This window comes from Lepus europaeus, chromosome X, assembly GCF_033115175.1.
Source record: "Lepus europaeus isolate LE1 chromosome X, mLepTim1.pri, whole genome shotgun sequence".
In the NCBI taxonomy this organism is placed as follows: domain Eukaryota; kingdom Metazoa; phylum Chordata; class Mammalia; order Lagomorpha; family Leporidae; genus Lepus; species Lepus europaeus.
This window is the reverse complement of record NC_084850.1, coordinates 66,920,935-66,928,498: the sequence shown is the minus strand read 5'-3', so window position 1 is coordinate 66,928,498 and position 7,564 is coordinate 66,920,935. Positions and strand designations below refer to the sequence as shown.

Below are 7,564 nucleotides of genomic sequence, written 5' to 3'. Positions count from 1 at the left end.
GGGGATTCTCACCCACGGGAGACCCTAATGGATTTCCTAGCTTATGTTGTTGGCCTGGCCTAGCATTACTGTGAATCAGAAGATAGAATCTCTGTGTGTTGTCTCTTCCTCTCTCTCAGCCACTCTGCTTTGCAAATAAATAAATACAAATTTTAAAAAAGAAATACTAGGAACATTACCTAGCTCCACAAGTCTAATGTGCAGATGTTTAGAGTACAACAGAATAGCCCTTACTTTCTGACTTAACAGGGCTAGAAATTTCAATGTCTGAGATTCTTTTCTAGGTCTCTTAATCTTACATTAATTTATCTAACTTTTTATCAACTGACTTGAGGGGTCTAGAGAAGGAGAACATGGGAAACTATAATGGTAAGTAACTTTGATATTTTTTCAGAATTAATTAGATGTGGAAGTTATCAATTCTGGTAGTATATGAGACTTAATCAAGGAAATGTAAAAGTATGAAAATATACTGAAAATACAGTCTCCAGAGATTTTTAACTTAATTGGCCTGGATTGAGCCCAAATGAATATTCTTTTTAAAAATATTCCAAGTGACTTTAATATGCAACTGGAGTACACTAGGAAATGTAGTCATAGAATTATTTCAATTGAGTGTAAATTGCACTGGGGCTTTGTCTTGTTAATAGTTATCACTGAATTGGTCCAGATTGGAGTAGTAAGGATTCTGGTCATGTGTAGATATACTGAGAGCATACCTTATTGGAACAGACACACAACATTTACTTTCTATTTGCAAAAGTCTCGCATTCTCTTCCACATATCGCCTCAAATTTAGAGTTTATGAAGTAACTGTCAATACATTACCTCATTAATAATAACACTCCTGTATGAGATAGGCATTATTATTTCTGTATTTTTCCCATGAAGAAATTGAGGTTAAGAAGTTAAAAAGGGGGCCAGCATTATGGCAAAGTGGGTAAAGCCATTGCTTGTGGCACTGGCACCAGTTCATGTCCTGGCTGCTGCATTCCCAATCCAGCTCCCTGCTAATGGCCTGGGAAAAGTGGCAGAAAATGGCCGAAGTGCTTGGGCCCCTGTTGCCCACATGGGAGACCTGGATGAAGCTCCTGGCTCCTGGCTTTGGCCTAAGCTCTGGCAGTTACAGCTACTTGAGGAGTGAGACAGCAGATGGAAAATCTCTCTCTCTGTGGCTGTGGTTGAAAAAGGAAAAAAAAAAAAACAAGCAAGCAAGCAAGCAAGCAAGAAGGGAGGAAAGGCAGAACTGTTATCTACTAAATACATGAAACCTATTCTCTTTAAATTAATAAAAATAAATAAATAAATATGAGTTAAAAAAGGGAAAGGAAAAGAGTCATAAAGCATGTGGATCAAAAATATGCACATTCATTAATTCATCCAAAGATAGTAATAGAAAATTTTTATCCAAAAATCAATAAGAGAGTGCCAGTACAGAATGCATTGTGATACCCCGAGATAGGAGCCAGCATTGTGGTTCAGTGGATTAAGCCACTGCCAGAGATGCCAGCAACCCATAAGAGCATGAGTTCCAGTCTTAGCTGCTCCACTTCCAATCCAGCTCCCTGCTATTGCTTCTGGGAAAGCAATGGAAGATGGCCCCTGACACCCATGTAGGAGATCTATACGGAGTGCCAGGCTCCATGCTTCAGCCTGGTCCATTCTGGCCAGTGTGGCCATCTGGGGATTGAACCATTGGAGGATAGATATATTTTTCCCCTCTGTCTGTTTCTCTGTCTCTCTGTCTCTCTCTCTCTCTCACTCTGTTTTTTAAAAGGATACACAAGGACAGCTCTCTACCTCTGAATATGTTCCATGCTATCTAGTCTCAAACTTGAAACCCTCTCCACTAGAGATTAAGAGAATTTGAAAATCATACAGCTTAAGGGGTAGCAGTTAAATTAGTATTTGTTGGTGTTTCACAATGAATTGTGGATGGTATTACAAGCATATTGTTACTGATAATATTTATTGTTAATTGTTATCATTAATTAATTGAATAAATAGCACAAATATCCAATGGAATAAGTGCTTTTATACACCAGAGTAGGTTCACTGATTCCCTTGTAAACATGTTACTCTTATTTGTATTTCTACATTTTCTTGAGTCACAAATCATGAGTGAAACATAAATGTATGAAAACTAGTAATTATCTACCATGAATTTGATGGCAAAACATTCCCTTCCAAATCCTCTAGTCTATTGATTTTCTTTTTTTGAAAAATATTTATTTATTTATTTGAAAGGCAGAGTTACAGAGAGAGAGAGAGAGAGAGAGAGAGAGAGAGGTCTTCCATCTGCTGGTTCACTCCTCAATTGGCTGTGACAGCAGGAGCAGCCAGGAGCTTCTTCTGGTCTCCCACGTGGGTGCAGGGGCCCAAGGACTTGAGCCATTTTCTATTGCTATCCCAGGCCATAGCAGAGAGCTGGATAGGAAGTAGAGCAGCTGGGACATGAACAGGCGCTCATATCAGATGCTGGCACTTCAAGTGGCGGGTTTATCAGCTACGCCACAGCGCCAGCTTCCAAGGCTATTTATTTTCAACTGAGAAGGTATATGTTTAGGGAAGAGCACATCTGAGGAGTGAGGGTATTTCAGATTACCTGTAGGATTTTTGCAAACTGTGTCCCCTGCATTGTTATATACACTTTTGCTTATTGAGGCATAGCAAACTCTACTGAGAATAACCAATGTTTTTCCATTTAAACAAGAGGGTGAGGCCATATCCAAAATCATAAAAAAATGTTAAAACAGAATTCAAAATAGATTCTCTCCATTTTTTTTAATTTTGCAAGGCTAACCATTTACAAATCATTTTGAGAGAATTGCATATATCATATGTCAGATAAAGATGAACTTGAATGAATTACATTAGATTCAGAAAGAATAGTGTGAATGAGTGTCTCCTATAAGAGGATAAGCCAAGACAAAGTAATAACAAGAGGTGGAGAGAAGAAAAGAGCAAAGAAAAATAAGAAGATAAAGCTTTACATGTAGTGAAATTGTATAGAATTCCAGATACTCCTTGCAAACTCTCATACAAGAATCTTGGAACTTTTAAGGGCAAGTAATTCACTTCTTGCTTGAATGTACTTCTTTTCAAAAAGGTTGCAACAATCAGAGTTAATCTCTAATTTTTGCCCAAGGAGATTGTGACAGTTGTTATACTAAGCAGTTTTGTTTTTAACGAGTAAGAGTAAATAGTCTCATAAAAACGCATGCAAACGGTAGTGCCTATTTTACCACTGCCCTGAGCAACAGGACTTTTTGCACCTTCCTTTGTAAATGTTTTATGGTTATGAATTCGTTATAATAAAATGCATGGTTGCTCTTTCCTGTCTATGGATTGGACTCATCAAGCCCCCTTTGGGCACATAGGCTTGGGATGTGGCAAAGTGAGATGTCTGCCTTGCATGTAGAGGAGAATCATCATAACACATAGATAATTGAAACAGAAACACTCCTGCAAACTGTATCAGTGTATCAAGTTTGCCAAATTGCCCAAAAATGCCTCTCCATGTAGTGAGTACTTAATAAGTATAATGTTTTATGGAAAGGTAAATACGCAGTCACTTTTTAAAGCAGTAAACTAAGCATGATATTTTTGTTACCCCAAATAGTTTTCACATTGTTTGCTAGATTTAGGGAGGGCAACATTTTCCTCTTCTGGTTACCCAAGGTTTTTTTTTTTTTTTTTTTTTTTTTTTATCTAATGTAAGTAGGGTGATTGAATAGGGGCTATTTCAATCCACCAAACATAAATATAAATATATTCAATATCTCAGGTTTCTAGTTTTCCATTCTTCTTCCATTGCTTATGCCCCTCTTTTGTATCCCATATCTCATTTGCATATTGCATCTACCACATTGTTGAATATTTGGCAGATGCTCAGTAAATATTTAGTGACTGAGAAAAGAAGGAAGAAAAATAGGGAAAGAAGGGCAAGCATTTCTTCCTTATCATCAGTTTATAAAATTATTTGCTGCTTATATACAGTTAGTAGGTATGGAAAGAAATATTTACTATCATTCCTATCTCAGAATTTGAAGAAAATTTCACCATACTTAATTAATATTTAAAAATTAATATTTAAAATTTTAAAAATTGAAGTTAATATTTTGTTATATTAATAAGTTAATAAAAATAAGCTTCACTTAAAATATTCTTCAGTGATTTTATGTTTACATTGAAATGCAATTATAAAATTAAAATACATCTTACAACCAACATTTGTCTATTATTACATTTAAATTTTGAAACTTTTTGGAAATTAATTTTAGGATTATAGAATATTGCAAAATACTGCAGAGAGGTACTATTTCTTTTTCACCTTGATCCGCAAATGTTAGCATTTTACTTGTTTGAAGATCTGTATGTATGTGTATATATATATATATATATATGCATGCATATGTATATTTTTTCTTCTTCTGAACTATTTGAGAATAAATTGTAGTCCTGGTGCTCTTATAACTTTAAAAAGTTGGGACCAGCACTGTGGTGCAGTGGGTTAAGCTGCCAGCAGCAGCATTGCCATCTCATAAGGGCACTTCCAATCTAGTTCACTGCTGGTGCACCTGAGAATGCAGCAAATATGGCTCAAGTCCTTGGTTTCCTGCCACTCATGTGGGATAATATTATGAAACTTCAGGATCCTGGCTTCAGCCTGGTCCAGCCCTTGCTGTTAATGGCCATTTAGGGAATGAACCAGCAGATAGAAGATCTCTCTCTCTGTCTCCCCATCTTTTTTCTGTAGCTCAATCTGTCAAATAAATAAATAAAACTTAAGGAAAAAAAACTTGCAAAAGTCAATATGCATTTATTGGAACAGGAGTGAAGGGTAGAGATGGACCATAAGAGTTGATTGGTCTGCTAAGAAAGGAAAGTACTTGGTTTTTCTGTGCAGCCACATACATTGTAGGCTCAAAAATGGCAGCCTTAGTATGATTGGCAGAGTAAGTTCAACCCATACCATCAGTACTTCACCCAGTGGCGAGTAGCACATGTGTGTAGTTTGCTGTCCTTTGGTTTTGACTAGTATTAGATGGTTTCATTGTTTTTCTTTTTTAAAAAAGATTTATTTATTTACTTGAAAATCAGAACTACACAAAGAGAGGAGAGGTAGAGAGAGAGAGAGAGAGAGAGACAGAGAGACAGAGAGACAGAGAAGTCTTCCATCCATTGGTTCACTCCCTAATTGGCTGCAATGTCTGGAGTTGTGCTGATTCTAAGCCAGGAGCCAGGAGCCAGGAGCTTCTTCTGTGTCTCCCACACTGGTGCAGGGGCCCAGCTACTTGGGCCATCTTTCACTGCTTTCCCAGGCCATAGCAGAAAGCTGGATCGGAAGTGGAGTAGTGGGCCAAGACCTGAACCAGCGCCCACATGGGATGCCAGCACTGCAGGTGGCAGCTTTACCTACTGTGCCACAGCTGCAGCCACACATTGTTTTTCAAATGTATGGGGTTTCACCTTGTTCTACAAGGTAAGCTCAAAGTTTCAGTCAGTTTTTCCTTTCCAAACCCTGTAGTTCTTGTCCTTGTAGAGTATAGTTTCCATAGTAATGGTTCCAAGCATGAATTATCAATGAATGCTAAAGGTATTTAATGAAAGTATGATGAGTTATATATATGAAAAAATTTTTTTTCTTACCATATTCTTGATAGCAAAAACTTCACTTCCCACACCAGCTGAATGTGGGCTCGGTGTAACTTACCAACCAATTTTGTGACCCCAGATGGGTGTCCTACGATTCAGTTTTGACCAAAACCATAGTCAGCACAGACTCCACAGGTTAAAGAGTCAGTCCCACAATACTGTCACCAAAACAATTGCAAGTCCAGGTTGTTCCTTTTTGCTTCTGACTGAGGCTACCTAGGATCTGCCTGACTTTAGTCTTCCCATTGGCATAACAAATGAAACATCACTTCAGAGATTCTAAGCGCTTTAGGAGCTGTGTGCCAGAAAATAGGAATAGGAGCAGATATCAATGTGTATTTCTTATTATATTAAAAATCACAATGAGAGATGGAATATGTATCTCTTATCAAGGTATCTTTCCATATGATGTTCTTAATAAAATAATATTGTTCAAAATGAGCTATTTCTACTTCTGTAATAGAAAAATGTTTCAGTACCTTCTGAGTCATCAACATCAAAGGTGAATAAAGTAAAAAGAGAACATGCAGGATTGTTAGGTTCTAAACAAAATTTTGATGATAGCAATGGACCATTTAACTTGACAGTTCTGTATGGAATGTATGGATTTAAGTCTGGAATTCTTGCTAAGGTTGTGAATTACAGGAAGACTTCAGAAGAAATATTGGCTGAAACAAAGTATTTAGGTATTGGACTCAAGCAGAAACAGTGGCTAATAATGAAGCATTATGCAACAGGCCCACAATTCAATAGATTGGAAATAAGCCTTCAAGTCCAAGTACAACTTGAAAGATAAGATTCTATTTAGTCTTTTAGATAGGCATGACTAGTGTGGATTAGGAAACATTTTTGACAAAACATAAAAGGTGGACTCCCCAAACTCCAAAAAAACTTAAAGGTTTTTGGGAGCAAGATACTATTTATAAATTGTCTGATAAGAAGAAAATACTTTTCTTCAGTGATAGGAACAGTCAAATTTCTGTAGATGAAGAATTTTACAAACTGTGAAGGCATGTCAGTGTAGATTTAATAGATGAGGAGAAAAATGAAGAATACGCAAAGCGACAGGGTATTTCTTCCATGCAGGAAGCTGGACCAAAAAAAAACTGTCTCCATTTTAGAGAACAAAAAAAACCTGCTACATGGATTTATGGCTCATAACACTCATAGCAAACAATGGACTGGTTTGCTGACAGATAACTCTGAAGTTACTCCTGGTAAATATAGGACAATTTTGTTCTTGAATAAAAAGTAATAAATATTCAGTCAAGATATTTCTGGTCAGTGCTTAGGATAATGTGACTCTCTTTCCTTCTGCTTCCTAAGACAGATAAGAAGTGCAGTTCACTTTACAGAATAAGTGCTATTTACCAAATTCAAACTCAAGCTCATTTAATTGGCTAAAGAGAAATGTGATATTCTCAGTAACCTTCTATTCTTTCTTGGAACAAAAGTGCTTAACATGGCCTACTGGTGGTTTTATTATTCATATCAACTTTTAAATGGCTCCTGGTACTATTTTTCCTTATTTGTTACTTTAGAACTTCTTGGCAGATAGTTTGGAATGCAATATTTGTTTGTCTCAGAATATTTTTTAATAAAATTATTGTCAAAGAAAAATATATAATTGCAATGCCTACGAATTGGGACACTTTCCACAAAAATCATCGTTCCATTCTTTTTTCCTCCCTTACACCAACGTATTTCAAGTGATAACTTCAAATCACAGGTTTATAGGATTTGAATACTTGATTGTGGCTTTGTTAAATTGAGAGAATACATTGTTTGAGTTACCACAGAATAGGGTGCATAGGTTTCAGGGAGCTAGAAACAGAATATTTCAAATGAAATTTAGTATGATAGAAACACCTCACACAGCAGTGGAAGAATAAATAGTGACGTGATT

General features: G+C 36.5%; 1 pseudogene; it reads left to right on the top strand.

The window, feature by feature from the left end:
- Positions 1 to 353: 353 nt before the first annotated feature.
- On the top strand, positions 354 to 6,756 carry LOC133752658 (general transcription factor IIE subunit 2-like; annotated as a pseudogene).
- Positions 6,757 to 7,564: the final 808 nt, after the last annotated feature.